General features: G+C 37.8%; 1 long non-coding RNA gene across 1 annotated transcript in view; it reads left to right on the forward strand.

Annotated features, from left to right (window-relative positions):
- Window positions 1–870: 870 nt before the first annotated feature.
- The window catches only part of LOC311599849, a 44358-nt gene continuing 30548 nt past the window's right edge, over window positions 871–14680 (forward strand). Inside the window, exon 1 of the long non-coding RNA XR_014780028.1 lies at window positions 871–1106. This is a non-coding gene — a long non-coding RNA (uncharacterized lncRNA). The remainder of the gene's footprint in view (window positions 1107–14680) is intronic.

A 14680-nucleotide genomic window follows, 5' to 3' on the forward strand; every position in this document is an offset into this window, starting at 1 on the left:
CATATAGAGCTACAACATTCAATTGTAAAGCCCAAAGGTCTTTGAAATAATGTCGTAATTTAAAATTAAAAATAATAAGCTGGGTGTGGTGGTGCATGCGTTTAATCCCAGAACCTGGGAAGCAAAGTCAGGAGGATATTGTGAGTTCCAGGGTAGCCTAGTCTACAAAGTGAGTCTAGGATAGCCAAGGCTACACAGAGAAATTCTGTCTCAAAAAACAAAACAAACAAAAAAGAAAGAAAGATAGAAAGAAAGAAAGAAAGAAAGAAAGAAAGAAAGGAAAGAATTACCTGGGAGAATTTCGGAGAAAATAAGACAATGTCATTTTTAATCATAAAAACAAGTATTTTTTACCTGCTGTTCACTTAAATGAAGAGAGAATTACTTCCTTTGAAGATTTTGTTTTCGTTAATTTGATTTCCATGGCATGTAGAGATCAGATGCCGAGAAAGTTATCAGCGATATCATTTAAGGAACAAAACCAACCCAATAGGGAGATTTTCCTTCCTTCTTTTTCCTTTCCTTTTAAAAAGTGATTGTCAGTCCTGATAGTCCTACACTACCGAGTATCACACTGCTGAGAATAACATGTAGAAATAACACACTGAAGACAAATCAAACATAAAATCCAGGAAATCGTTATCTCTTAAAAGAGCCATTAGTTCAGTACCGCCCGTTGATAGGAATATGACTGAGAGAGCCGCTGCGAGGTAGTTGTCTTCTGTGTTCAGATATCAGAATCCTTGGGACTGTTTATGACTTGTAAAGTCCTTTGATACTCAATACAGAGTAAGAGCCAGGACGCCTGTGGCTGGCCCATGGAGCTCCATTTTCACCAAAGTTCCGATTCATTCTCAGTTGAGTCTTTGTGATCGGAGAGATAATGTTCTAACTATAACATAAGCCCAGCAAAGTATAATATTCTTCCCTTCTTAGCCTGAGACAGAGCAAGTTCCTTCGTTTCTTCAGTGAACTGAGAGGAACAGAAGCAAGTAAATCCTTTAAACAAAACAACAAAGACAGAAGAAAACCCTTTCCTCTCTCAGGCTCCAGGAAGGAACGCTGAGTATGTGAGGAGCCCAGCAGAGGATGCTCACTGAAAACAGGTACCACATCTCATGTGTAAACCGGTCCTGCGGGCTTAGAAGGGAGAAAGGGCATTGGCATGCTTGCAGATGGTAAGCCTGGAAAAGGGGAAGAGGACAAAGAAAGAGCAACAAACTCTCAGGAAACTTATAAAGGCTTTACAATTTTATACGAATCGGATATGTAAAAGAAACTGGAAAAAAATACCGGAGATTGGGAAACAGAGGAGGCTGTGGAGAAGTGCCCAGACCGTCAGAACAAGAGATCTAGTTTCACACTTACTACGTAGCTCAGGGTAGCCTTGAACTGGACATGATCATCCTGTCTTAGCATTGCAAGTGCTGGCACTGTGGCATTATAGGCTCCCTACTTGGCTCCATTTTTTAAAAAAATAATTTTTATATTTATGTTCATCCATCATAAAATATTACTCTTTTCATTTTATTGATTGCATTTTAGAATGGTTTATCGGAAAGCAGTTTGGAGTTAAGATACCTGTAGGTAAGATAAAATCAAAACTTAAAACTTTAAAGATAGAACAAGTCCAAAAGAAATTTCCTGTTTTGTATCTGAATAATATTTGTCTTAATGTTATTAATTTTGTTAAATGACATTAAATTTTTAAACATTTTTATAATTACTATGCCTTATGCTGAGTCTCTTCAGCTCTATTTTACACCAAAGCACCCAAACAGGAATAATTCAAATGTACATGAACTCTGGGCTTTGAATCTCAGTCGGGTGGTGGTTTAGAAACATGGGAAAAGGCTGTGATTCCATTGGTTTGCCATGCTTCTATACACAGTGTTCTATAAATTTAGATTAACAGTAAAGAACATTTATCCATTCTGAGTCACAATTGTGCCATATAGGAATTTCCATCAAATTATGAATTAAATTGTCCTGACTTTTCTCAAAGGTTATATTCATTAAAAGGGGGAAAGAAATTAAAGGAGTGTCATACTTTCCAAAAATGATGTCTATTTGATAGTGTAATAATGTGTGCATTTGTGTATATGAGTAAATCCACAAAAAGCTATGGATGCTCAAAATTGCTACTTTAAAAATGTGGAATCAATGACAGATAATATGGATTGGAGGGGCAGTGTAGCGGTCACCATGTGGCCTAGTTTCAGTTGAAAGGCTCCAAACTATTTGTTTTTGTTTCTGATGACCCCTAGCGACCTCTGGTGATGGGCCTTCCAAAGCCCCTTCTCTTTGAAATATTTCAGAGATTAAGAACAACATTCAGCTCTTAATTTCTTTACTTATTGTTATAAAAGTAGGAACTATTCATTTGCTGTTTTGAAAGGTGTAGAAATAAATAGAGAAGGCAAACACTCCCACTCCTATAATCTTACTGTTAATTTCCATATAGTTAAAATGACTCCTGGGGTCAGACTTTTAAAAAAGATTTATTTTTTCATCTTATGTTTTTGTATACACACCGAATGCGTGCAGGTGCTTGTGGAGGCCAGGAGAGGGCGTTGGAGTCCCTGGAACTGGAGTTAGAGGCGGTGGTGAGCTGCGGTGATGTGGGTGCTGGAAACCTAAGCCAACTCCTCTGCCAGGCTCTGCCAGTGTTTGTAACTGCTGCGTCAGCTCTCCGTCATTTCCGCTTCCTTAGTTTTACAGTCGTGGGAAATCCTGAGGCTGTTACTCTCCCTTAAGCAACTCCCTTCTACATTTTAGTTTTCATTTCTTTCTCTTCTGGTATTATGACTCCAGCTCTTCAAGTTCTCTGAATTCTTTGATTTTTAATTGTGAAAGAACACTGTATAAATACTTTATTGGTGATGTGATTGAAACAGAGCCTATGTGTTGTTACTTTGGACTCTATTACTCGCTGGCACTGCATTACAGTTTTCATGGTTGTGTTCATTCTTCTAAACATCAGAATATGATTTAATGTGTTTTTATTAGGCTTTGAAAGATACTGGAAATAACTTGACGATGTAATTAAGGGAGTAGTGAGCCTAAATATATCTCCATTTGACATTCCACAGTTTGGCATAGTTTAACTTCCCCAATGAATGCCTTATAATAACCCTCCTTGAAGGCTGAGATCATAGTTTCATATAGAGGAGAAAGGACAGAGAATATATGGTTTATTGTTCTAAAACCTGAGTAAGGGGAATATAGTTACACTGAGAACATTGTTGAGGTTAAAATAAATAAATAAATGCTCAAGAGCCTCAAGAGTGCTTCAGGGAAATTGCTCATATATCGGTTTACTTAGCAAATACTATGGGTGACCACCACCCTGCTGGCAGCACACACAGGACACGAGTCACAATTTTCTCACATTTTGCGAGAAACATGTACCAATAATTACAGTATGATGTGTGCAGATGTAACTGCAGAGTGGACTCACAGGACCGTTGTCTATACTGAGACAGAGAACACATGCAAGCGGCGGAAATAAAAGGAGTCTGTGCATGTTAAAGTACTTCATTTCATAAAGAAACCCTAAATGTGGCTAAGCGGATGCAACATTAAACTACCATTCGAATTCTCCAGTTTTTCTGTTTTTCTAGTGTTGTGAATTGGGCATTTTAGGGGGACCATAATTTAGCAAAGTAAAATGGAAATGTTTTTAATTATCTTAGCCAATAGTTCCGGGAATAATAAAATGTGTTCTGCAAAGACCTTAATACGAGAACATTTGTTCTAGCAGAGAAAGAGAGTAAGATATTCTCAAAGAACAGCCTACACATATCAGCGCTGTAGTCACATGTGCACGAACATACCCCAAGAAGCATAAAGCCAGCACTGTGAGAGCCAGTGTGCTCCGTTGCCCTCTTCCCAGCGGCTTCCAGAGACTAATTAAAACTGCTTTTTATTATTTAAATGTTCCACAGAAACAGGCTTGTCACCTTTTAAAAATACTTCTGCCGAACAAAGTGCCATAATGTCACTACACAGGGACTCCGGCAGGAAAAGACAAATGGGGTTTGGCAATGTTTTCCCACATGGATAAGTCCAGAAGGGGAAGCGGATGAATCGGTAAGGGTCATCGCCTTGAAAGAAAACATTGTCTCCTCCTGAATAGTTTAGACTTACAGAAATGGGGTCCTCACGACTCATTCTACCATCATGATTTTTTTTTCGTCAAAAGGGTAGGGGAACTGAAGGACATGTGGATGCTAACTTTAAAGAAAATGTACGCTTAAAATGAAAATAAAAATTATTTGTAGAAATAGGAACTTGAGTTAGTATTTTGCAATTGGGAGAGGATAAACATGGATAAAAAACTGGTTAATAGTTAATGAGTCTTGGAAAACAGTATTGTAATGGGAACACAGGGTAAGAAACACTAACTTGTTTTACATTCTAATTTTTACATGTAAGGGTGTTTCCTCAAGACATTTGTTTATTTTTTAAAACCCCAAATAAAAAAATAATTTTTGTACCTGACATAAACAGCACATTTTCCATATATATATATCTATATATCTTACTTTAAAATATTGCAGTATTGGGGTAGTTAAGTATTTAATCTTAAATTCAAGAGGCCAATAACCTCTAGTGAAATAAAAACAGTAATTAACAGTCTTCTAACCAAAATATGCCAAGGACCATATGAATACTGAGCAAAATTCTACCAAAAAAGAATCAATGTCAACAGTCAAATTAGACTGTTAGATAAAATAGATAATAAAGAAAGAATTCCTAATTCTTTTTATGAAACCATTATCATCCTGATACCAAAACCACATAAAGACTCTACAAAAAATTACATACTAATATCCTTTCTGAACATAGGTATAATAGTTCTCAATAAAACATTTTCAACTAAATCCAAATTCTCAAATTCAATTATTTGAAAATTTAAGTAACAGTTGATATTGGATATTTATTCTAATTTCTTCTGTGTATATTTTCTTAAAATTTGAACTGTTATGTTTAAAGACTATATGTAATCTAAGTTATTTTTTATCAATAATCACATTTATGAAGAATGTCATAGATATTCTACTTTCTTTCAATTCTGGATATTAGGAAATAATTATAAATGTTGTTCTTCTTTATATTCAACTGTGTATCTCATTTGGTCCAAATTGTCTGATATAATAATAATAATAATAATAATAATAATAATAATAATAATAATAATAATAACAACCTACTAATGTCATATAGTCTAATAATCACATCAAACATGGGGACTAGTTTTTATTGCTTCATTGGCTGACTCCTGTTCTCAGGACTATCAAATGCCAACAATTCCTCATCTGGGAATGAATTTCATTCCCATCTCCCTTGCTCCAGTTTGGGGTTTTATTTTGCTTGAGCTTCCCCCGGTCTTGGACATATTGTCACAATTGCTGTGAGTTTCAAATGTATAACTGTAAAAATTCAAACACCAAACCAACATCAAAACAAAGCAAAGCCAACCAAATAACCCATTGTGTTTTCTTGAAATCATTTATGACTTCTGGTTCTTACAACCTATCTGGGGCTCTACTCTACAAAGATCCCTGAACCTAGGGAAGGATGTGGTATAGACATCTCATTTAGGACTGAGAACTCTGACATCTCTTACTTTCTAAACATTAGCCAGTGGGTAGCATCTATGCTGGTTGCCATGCACTACAAGAAGAAGCTTCTCTAACGGGGGTTGAGAGATAAACTGATTCAGGGTATAGCAATAAGTCATTAGAAGTCAATTTAATGCTATGTCCATTTAGCAAATAATAATATTGGGTTCTCCCTAGGGCCTATGATCTACATAGCCACAGGGTCTTGGCTCCTTGAATAGTGTTAGGTAAGGGATTCATCTCATGGAGTCAGTTTACTTTTATGACGTGACCCAGCAGGTCAATCACGCTCCAGGAGAGGCCCCGTGCCCAAAGGTAGTAGGCCAGCACAGACTTGACTTGATGAGCTTGGGAGAAATGGGAAAGGTGTATTTGAGAAGAGTTAGGGAAGATGGGTGAATATGATCAAAATAATATTGTATGAAAATTTCAATTGATAAAAACAGTGTCTTTAAAGAGAGTGGTTTTAGGAATACTATGTTTGAGATTTTCACTGCATAATCGAATAGTGCGACTAAGTGAGCCTATAAAGTAAACAGAATACAGATGCAAACATGTGGCTCTCATAAACTGAATGTTGAGCCAAAGAAACGTAGTGGATGCTTACATGATAAACACTCAATTGCATGGAATCTATTTCTATAGTTTAAATACAGAGAAGACCAAAACCACATTATTAGGCAAGCAAACATATGTGGCCAAACTGAAGCAAAGCAGGGAAGAAGTGACCACATAAGGAATCTCTAGATGCCTTTGTCACATCGTTACCTCTAGAAGAGCTCAGGGTGCTCAGCTCTGGGATCCTATGGGCTCAGGAGTCCTGGGAATGTTCCATTTATTAACTTTGCTACATCACAGGAAGGAAACAACATAGGAAGTCACATTGACACCATTCTCTAAACTTTCTCATGTCTCTATTCTCAGTCTTTATAAATCTATACTTTTCAATTAAAGGAAAATATTTTTCTTCTTGAGTAGAAGTATCCAGATCTTTGACATTCAACTATTAGGCTGTAATAGTGTTAGATTTTGAGTACTTCTCCCTCCAAAAATTCCACCTGCCACCATAGAGCTATTAAGATATTAAACCTTATCTCAGGAGTGGGATCACTATTCTGAGGAGTGGTTTCCTTATAAAAGGGCAAGCTGTGGTCCAGTTCCTGTGTCTTATTCCTGCTCCATCCATCTCTCTCCCACCACCCTTCTCTCCTCTTACCTGATCCTTTTCTCTCTTAACCCTTCCGTAAAATGGAACCTCCTGCTATATAATGGCATTGTAGGAAAGCCCTCTTCAGTTGCAGACATGGGAATACCGGCTTTCCCAGACGCTAGAACTTTCTTTGTTCACTGTGAATTGCCCAATCTTGGGTTCCTCTTTTTGCAGCCCAAAATAACCTGACACATAGTCAACCTGCTGAAGCTTCACTGCACCATGAACCCCATGAACCCCACTCAATATTGTTCATCTTGTAGGGAGTGCACTCAAGCTCCTCAGCAATGAGATGCCTTTTGCTGGGCTGTTCAAATTCTTAAGGTTTGTTGCCCCTGGGATTATCATAGAAGATATTCTCAAAGCAAAGAGACGAGTTTTCAGAACATGTTGGTGCGTGCTTATGCAGCTTCAACCTATGAATTCACTAACTCAGAATTACCTTGAAAGTCATAGTGAAGACAACCCGTAGAAAGCATGAATGTTCTTCAAAATAATTAATAAAACACTTGATGGTTTAATAAGGAAAATAAGTAACTGGCTCAATAGTGCAAAGGTTATGTATTTTCAGCAACCAAATCCAAGAACACATAGAAAGTATCTACTATAATTAAGTAGGCTTCATCGCAGAGATGGTTTAGGATATATAACCTACCACATAATAAAACCATTGAAAGATGTAGAAAAAAGCCTTTGACAACATCCAACATCATTTTATAATAAAAGTCTTGGCAATACTAGGGATATAAGGGCTATACCTTAATATCATAAAGCACAAGCCAAAGCCAACATCATCCTAAATGGAGAGAAATTCAAAGCATTTCCACTAAAACCAGGAGTGAGACAAGGTTGCCCACTCTCTTACTACCTAGTCATATAGTATTTGAAGTCTGAGAGCAGTGGGACAGCTGGAGATGATCAAGGGGATACAAATCAGTAAGGCAGAAGCCCAAGTTTCTTTTATTGCAGCTATGATTATATATACTATATACTCACAAAAAGACCCTAAAAGATTCCATCAGGAAACATCTACAGCTGAGAAATACTTTCAAAAAAGTAGCAGGGTACAAGTTTAACGCATAAACAGCACTAGTTTCTCTATACACAAATGACAAATATACTGAAAAAGAAGCCAGGAAACACCTTTCAGAATCCCCTCACAAAAATGTTGTGATATAACTCTAGCCAAACAAGTGAAAGATTCATATAACAACAACAACAACTATTATTATATATTATATATATAATAAAATTATTAATATATAAGACAACATTAAGGCATCAGATAATGTAATTGAATACACCAGGAGATGGAAAGATTTTTCTATGCATATGGATCAGCAGAAATAATATTGTAAAATGGACATTCTATTAAAAGCATTTCACATGGTCATTCAATGTAATCCCTATCAAAATTATAACACATTTTTTCACAGAAATTGGAAAAAATCTTAAACTTCATATGGAAACAAACAAACAAACAAAAAACTCAAGATAACTAAAACAATCCTGAATAATAAAAGAATTCCTTGATTTCAAAATGTACTGCAGAGCAATAGCAGTGGAAAACAGTATGATATCACCACAAAACAGATAGACTGATTAATGGAATAGAACTGAGGACCTATCCATAAGTCCAAAAGAGTATGGACACCTACTTTTGGACAAAGTGGCTGAAAATACATAATGGAGAGAGATGACATCTTCAACAAATGATGCTGATAAAACTGGGTAGCTGCATGTAGAAAAGGAAACTGAATCCTTGTCTCACAAAATTCAACTCCAAATGGACCCAGGATATGAACCTAAAACCTGATACTTTGAATTTGATAGAGGAGAAAGTAAAGAATATACTTGAATTTACAGACACAGGAAGGGCTTTCTGAACCGGCCCCTGACAGCACAGTCATTAAGACCAACAATTAGTAAACGAGACCTTATGAAGTTAAAAATCTTCTGTACAGCAAAGGACACCATTATTGGAGCAAACTGACAACAGCTATGGAATGGGGAAAGATCACTGTCAATTATAAATCTGAAATAGGCTTAATATTTAGGATATATAAAGTACCAAAAAAAGCTAGACATCAAGAAAAGTTAGACAGATGGCTCCGTGGTTAAGAGAACTTGACTCTTTTGCAGATGACTGGATTTACATCCCAGCACCCACATGGTCACTCAAAATCATGTGTGCCTATATTGGAAGTTTTGGTGTCTTAAAAAAAAAACAACTCAGTTCTGTTATATAAACATGTTTTTGTTTTAAACCCAGGTGTGAGAATATAGGGGTGTTCCAGATCGTCCACAGCAATAGACTATTTGCCTTGTGCAGGCTCTGAGGAGTGTGATCTTTGCCAGCTGCACATAGTTTAAATCTGAGGACTCTGGAGAGGGAAAATAATGCCAGAGCCAGGAAAGAGACAGGCCGGGCCCGGTGGGGTAGGGGAGAAGGCAGCTGCTGCTCCCCCATGCTGCTCCTGGTTGCTGTTGATGCAGTTTGAGGAGAAGCTGGAGGTATCCTGAAGTGAAGATTGGGCTTGCCCCAAGGAACCGAAGGACCCTAACCAGCAGGAAGGAGTCTAAAGAGAATTATGCCCCATCTCCCCACTAGCATTCTTTCTCACCTACTTGGTATTGAGTTGTTGGAAATTTGGGGTGGAGAAGGGAGGTAGAGATATAAAAAACCCAAATAAAATAAAATTTAAAAATATACACCTACATGTACTTCCAGCTTCAAGCCACCCGATGTCATCTTCTGGCATTCCTGAGCATTACAAACACAAGATGTATATAAATACATTCAAGTAAATACCCAATGACATAAAATAGGAATAAATCTTTAAAGCATAATAAGTTATGGACAGTATTAGATGTAAAATAAAATGTGAGCAACATTTTCTTCCAAGTTTAAAGGAAGACCTCTAAGAATGGCTTCAAACCACTAAAGATTATTTTTCAAATTCATAATGTCAGCTGACCTTGGTTGTCAAACAAAATCAGATATGTTTCCATTGTAATCATGCCCTATGCAATTAAAAATGCCTCACAGGAAAATAAACATCATCATTAGCAGCAGCAGCAGCACCATTACTGTTTATAATAAGGGAAATTTTATTAGTTAAGAAATCATGATTCCTGAGTGATGTACAAATGTCAGCTTAAATTCTCACAAATCAGGCGAGAAACCCAGAAAGTGAACTCTTAAAAAACAGTAAAAAGTTTTCAGGCTAAAGGAAAACAGATAAAGGCTTATTATGCTGATTTAAGGATCCTGGCCTGGTAATTACCATCCAAGTGGGTGAGTGGGCAGGATATTTGGCAGACCACAGGAGTTTAATGTGCATAAAATACCCTTTCTTAAGTTTATTAGCACAAGTGGAATATGGCTACCTCATTTTCATTCTCATTATGTTTCCAGATTTTCCTTCTTCACCGGTAGATTTATAGATAATATCCATCACATTTTTAATTAATACATGTGAAGCAGGGACAGAAAGAGAAATGCGAAACTCAAGTATGTATATCTTGATGCAAGCTAGAATTTTTATTTCTAACAGAATCCAGCCATTAAGCTTGTATCAGAAAAATTATGTGCTGAGTTATTGTGCACAAGTGGAAAACTGGCTGTGAAAACACCACAGTGTCGTCAGTGGGCTAACTTGCCTCAATTCTTCCCTTTCCTTCATGGCTGACATTTAATTCATCAAGTCTGCTCACTGTTTTACAAGTGATCTCCAGACCATTTCCTGTGGCCTGCAAGGTTTCTTTGATCTGTTCTCTGAATTCTCAGACTTCATGTGGTCCTCCCTGGCCACACTGGCTTCTTCTTGCCAGCCTTGGGTAGTGTACTTGCTGGTTCCTTGCCTGTAATTTTGTTCCCCCTGGATGTCCCATATCTACCATTTTGTTTAAGTAAGTCAGGACAATCTCTGGTGTCTGGAATCCAGGCAGTCTCCCAACTTAAATGCTTGCTACTGTCGTGCTGAGAACTCTCTGACCCTGAACGTTCGGATGGAAACAGCATGACAGTGTGATGATCATCCAACTTAATGGCACCAAGACTTTCTGTGTCCTCTCCCACTTTTCATATAAAATATGTCACCTTTTAGCATAGCACAGACCTTAATTATCATTTTTAGAATTTACCATTTGCCTCCCTCTTCTAGAATGCAAATTCCTTCAGGCAAGAAACTGTTGACATCTTTTATTTGTTTGTTCACTTGAGCTTAAAGATGCAGGTAAGTGAAGTTTTTCAAAACAAAAGAAATGATGTGTTTATCTTTGGAGCTCCGTGGAGGTTCTTTGAACATTTTATTGGCATATGTTTTAAATAGTCTTATTGCCAAGGAACTTCCCTTGTTTATTTCTAAGTTGTGACTTCTGTCCTCTTTACATTGGCAAATGACCTTTATCGCTTCCTCAAGCTCTAAGAATAGAAGAGATATTCTAAATTAGCCCCAATTGGCAGTGCTGTATCAGAGACTGTCCCCTCATAAAGAGCTGGCAAAAGGTAGGTATCTGAGGGCTGGCTAACCAAACCCTCTTCTGTAACTGCTCAAGATGCTAATCTGACTCAGGACTTGAGAGGGAATAGTAAGGAGACACTTCTGTTTTTTCTTCTGTAGTGTAGCATCACGTGACTAAGTAATTGCTCAAGTATGTGATGGTGGAGTCAGTTTATCTAGTCAGCAGTGTGTACAGGGCAATAATGTCTTTGATCCCCAAAGCAGAGATACATAATTAGGGGAATTTTATAATATTTTTTCATGAAAATAACTTCAAGGAAACAATTATGGTTTTTGAAGTTCATAAAGTTGTTTTAAATTATATAGTATGGAACATTTTCTTTTCTTGGACTCCTCTCCAGAGAAAGGAAATAAAGTTTACATTTTATAATAAGCATGACTCCACTTCTGTTCTTTGATATTTGTTACAATTGCTGTCCAAGTTCTATAGACTACCAACCCTTTCAAAGATGGCGAGAGACATGTCTCCTGCCCTTTACAGAGATGGCAAGAGATGCAGGGTGCCTTTCTTTTGCTTTGTTAAGATTTATGGATTTCTTTCCATGACCAACTTCCTATTTTAACTGCAAAAAACAAAACAAAACAAAACAAAACACACACACAAAAAAACTCAAAACAACAACAACAACAAAAAAACCATATCACAGAGACATAGACGAAAGCAAATTCTGATAATTTTTTAAAATATTTATTTATTTATTGCATATGAGCGCTTTATCTACAGAAGAGGGCATCAGATCACTTTATAGATGGTTTTGAGCCACCGTGTGGTTGCTGGGAATTGAACTCAGGACCTCTGGAAGAGCAGGGGTGCTCTTAACCACTGAGCCATCTCTCCAGCCCCAATTCTGATAATTTTTAACTGGGCATCCAAAGAATACCATACTCTTCATCTTTGCTATTCTTCAGGGAAAGCATTGAGCAGCTGGGATGTCCCTCTGACCATTTCCCAGCAAACACTCGGAACAGCAGCTTCAACACAAAGAGGAAACGGCTCACTGAAAATGTCGCAGTGGGGGAAATGTTAGAATATCAGCGAGAAGGAAACGACTGGGTGCTATTTCATTATTGATTTTGTTATATACAACCTTAATTTTTTGTTACCTTCTATTGTAGTCGGTGTGAAAAAAAATATTCAATTGAGAGACGAAATTTGAAAGCCAAATCGGAACTTGTGAAAATCAAATCCAAATGTTTCCATCAGTTTGCCTCTGTGTGTTTTGGGAGAACATGAGAAGAATAGTTTCAGACACATGATCTCCATTTTCATTCTCTCCTCCTGACCTCAGACCCTACAGGGACCCCTGAAGAAGAGAGAAGTAGCTTGGTGTGGGTGTCAGAGTGAGATCAAAGGACAACAGGCCATTTTCAAAGAACAGAACAGGAAAACAACGATTTGTAATCAAGCGTCCAAGTGCTTTGATATTGAACATACTTCAAAGAAAGACTATTGTGAATTTGTGGGTCACATTTGTTAAACACCAACAAACACATTGTGTGTTAAAAGTAAGCAGCTATCTATTCGGGGTTAATAAGTAAGCTCAGAGATGGCTCCGAGATGGCTCAGTGGTTAAGAGGGCTTGCTACTTTTGGAGAGGACCCAAATTTGGTTCCCAACACACAATTTGGAGGCTCATAACTAACTGTAACTCCAACCCTAGGGAGTCTGATACCATCTTCTGGCCTCAACAGCCACACCCTTGTGTGTGTGTACTCATGCACAGATAGATACATAAAAATAAAAGAAAATCTTTAAAAAACAAAAAGCACAAATTCTCCTCTAAACTTCATTTATCTTTTGTACATTTCTTCTCTGTATTTTCAAAATCCCATGTTCTCCTTCACACTGGTAAGGGGCTTTGGAAGTTGTGCTAACATCCCTTAAAAAAAAAAAAATCTCTACCCAGCAGTCTGTGTGACTCCTGTGAGCCAGTTGTAACATTCGGGAAGTGAAAGGGAAATGTCAGACTCATCCGAAAGTGTCCAATCTTCTTTTTCTTTATTGTATTTTTTCTTTATTTAAAATAGTGTTTTTCATACAATATGCTCTGATGATGGTATCTTCTCCCTCTGCTCCTCCCAGTTCCTCCTCACCAGCCCTCCCATTCAAGCCCACACCCCTTCTGTCTCTGTTTAGAAAACAAGCAGGCTTTTGAAGATATGGTAACAAAGTAAAATAAGAACGAACAAGGGAGCAGAAGTGATGAACTGGGGTTTGGTAGCCAGTGAACACAAATGGAACTAACCAGCTGTCATCAGCTACAGGGAGGCCGATCAATTTTATTTGGGGTAAAGAAGGGGTATATAGATCTTTGGGGAGGGGTTGAGGATTTCTAGGGTGGGTTGTCATTGGATGAAGGCCAATGGTACTGAGATGCCTCATTAGCATTGAGAGACATTTCAGGAATCCAAGGTGCTTGCTGAAAGGGTTCTTTTGGGAGAAAAAGAGTTAGACCTGTAATTTCCCTAAGGTCTACATGACACTCCTCAGGTAGAGGATGTGGGGATTCAGGCTTCCCAGATCAGGCAGAGAAGAGGCAGGCCCACTGGCAAAGGGATTCCTCCATTTTTTGCAAGCTCAGGGCTTTCTGGTCATGAAGGACCGCTGCAACCTTAGTAGTGGGGTCCAACACAGCTCTGTATGCATTTTCACGTGCAACTTCAGAAACAACCTAAAGTGGTTGAGTAAGGTAGTTTTTGGTAATTCCTCTTATGTGTTGGGTGCCTCTATAGTCATGAGGAATATAAGACAACATGCATGCAGCATCCCAATATGCCTTAGCTCTATAAAAAAAAAAAGGGGGGGGGGAATCTGATATAGAGTGGTCAGCTCATGTTGTATCAAGCAATTCCTTTGAAAGGAAGATGATCCTTGGCTTTTGGCCCCTAAAAGAGATGGGCTTCTTTCTTGCAAATATTCAAACTAAAAGATTTCGAGGCACCATAGAAGCTTTGAAAGTAGAGGGCCAATGCCATAAAGACTCATGGGGGTGCCAAAACTGAAAGCATTTTCTGCTTGGCAGAAGCTGATCCTATGACATTGGGACCCTGACTTCTACGCATGCCAGGTGAGCGAGAAAGAAATACTGGCTGGATTCTAGTGAGAAAACACCCTGACTTCACAACACAGTCTCTCAATAGTCAGTGTGACCGTGAGGTGATAAATATGTATAGTTTTCTTTTTTATATGTATTTATTTCATTTTAATTTATGTTCATTGGTGTGAGGATATCAGATCTTAGAGTTACAGACAGTTGTGAGCTGCCATGTGGTTGCTGGGAATTGAACCCGGGTCCTTTGGAAGAGCAGGTATTGCT

Source organism: Acomys minous (genome assembly GCF_964271855.1).
Source record: "Acomys minous genome assembly, chromosome: 6".
NCBI lineage: Eukaryota > Metazoa > Chordata > Mammalia > Rodentia > Muridae > Acomys > Acomys minous.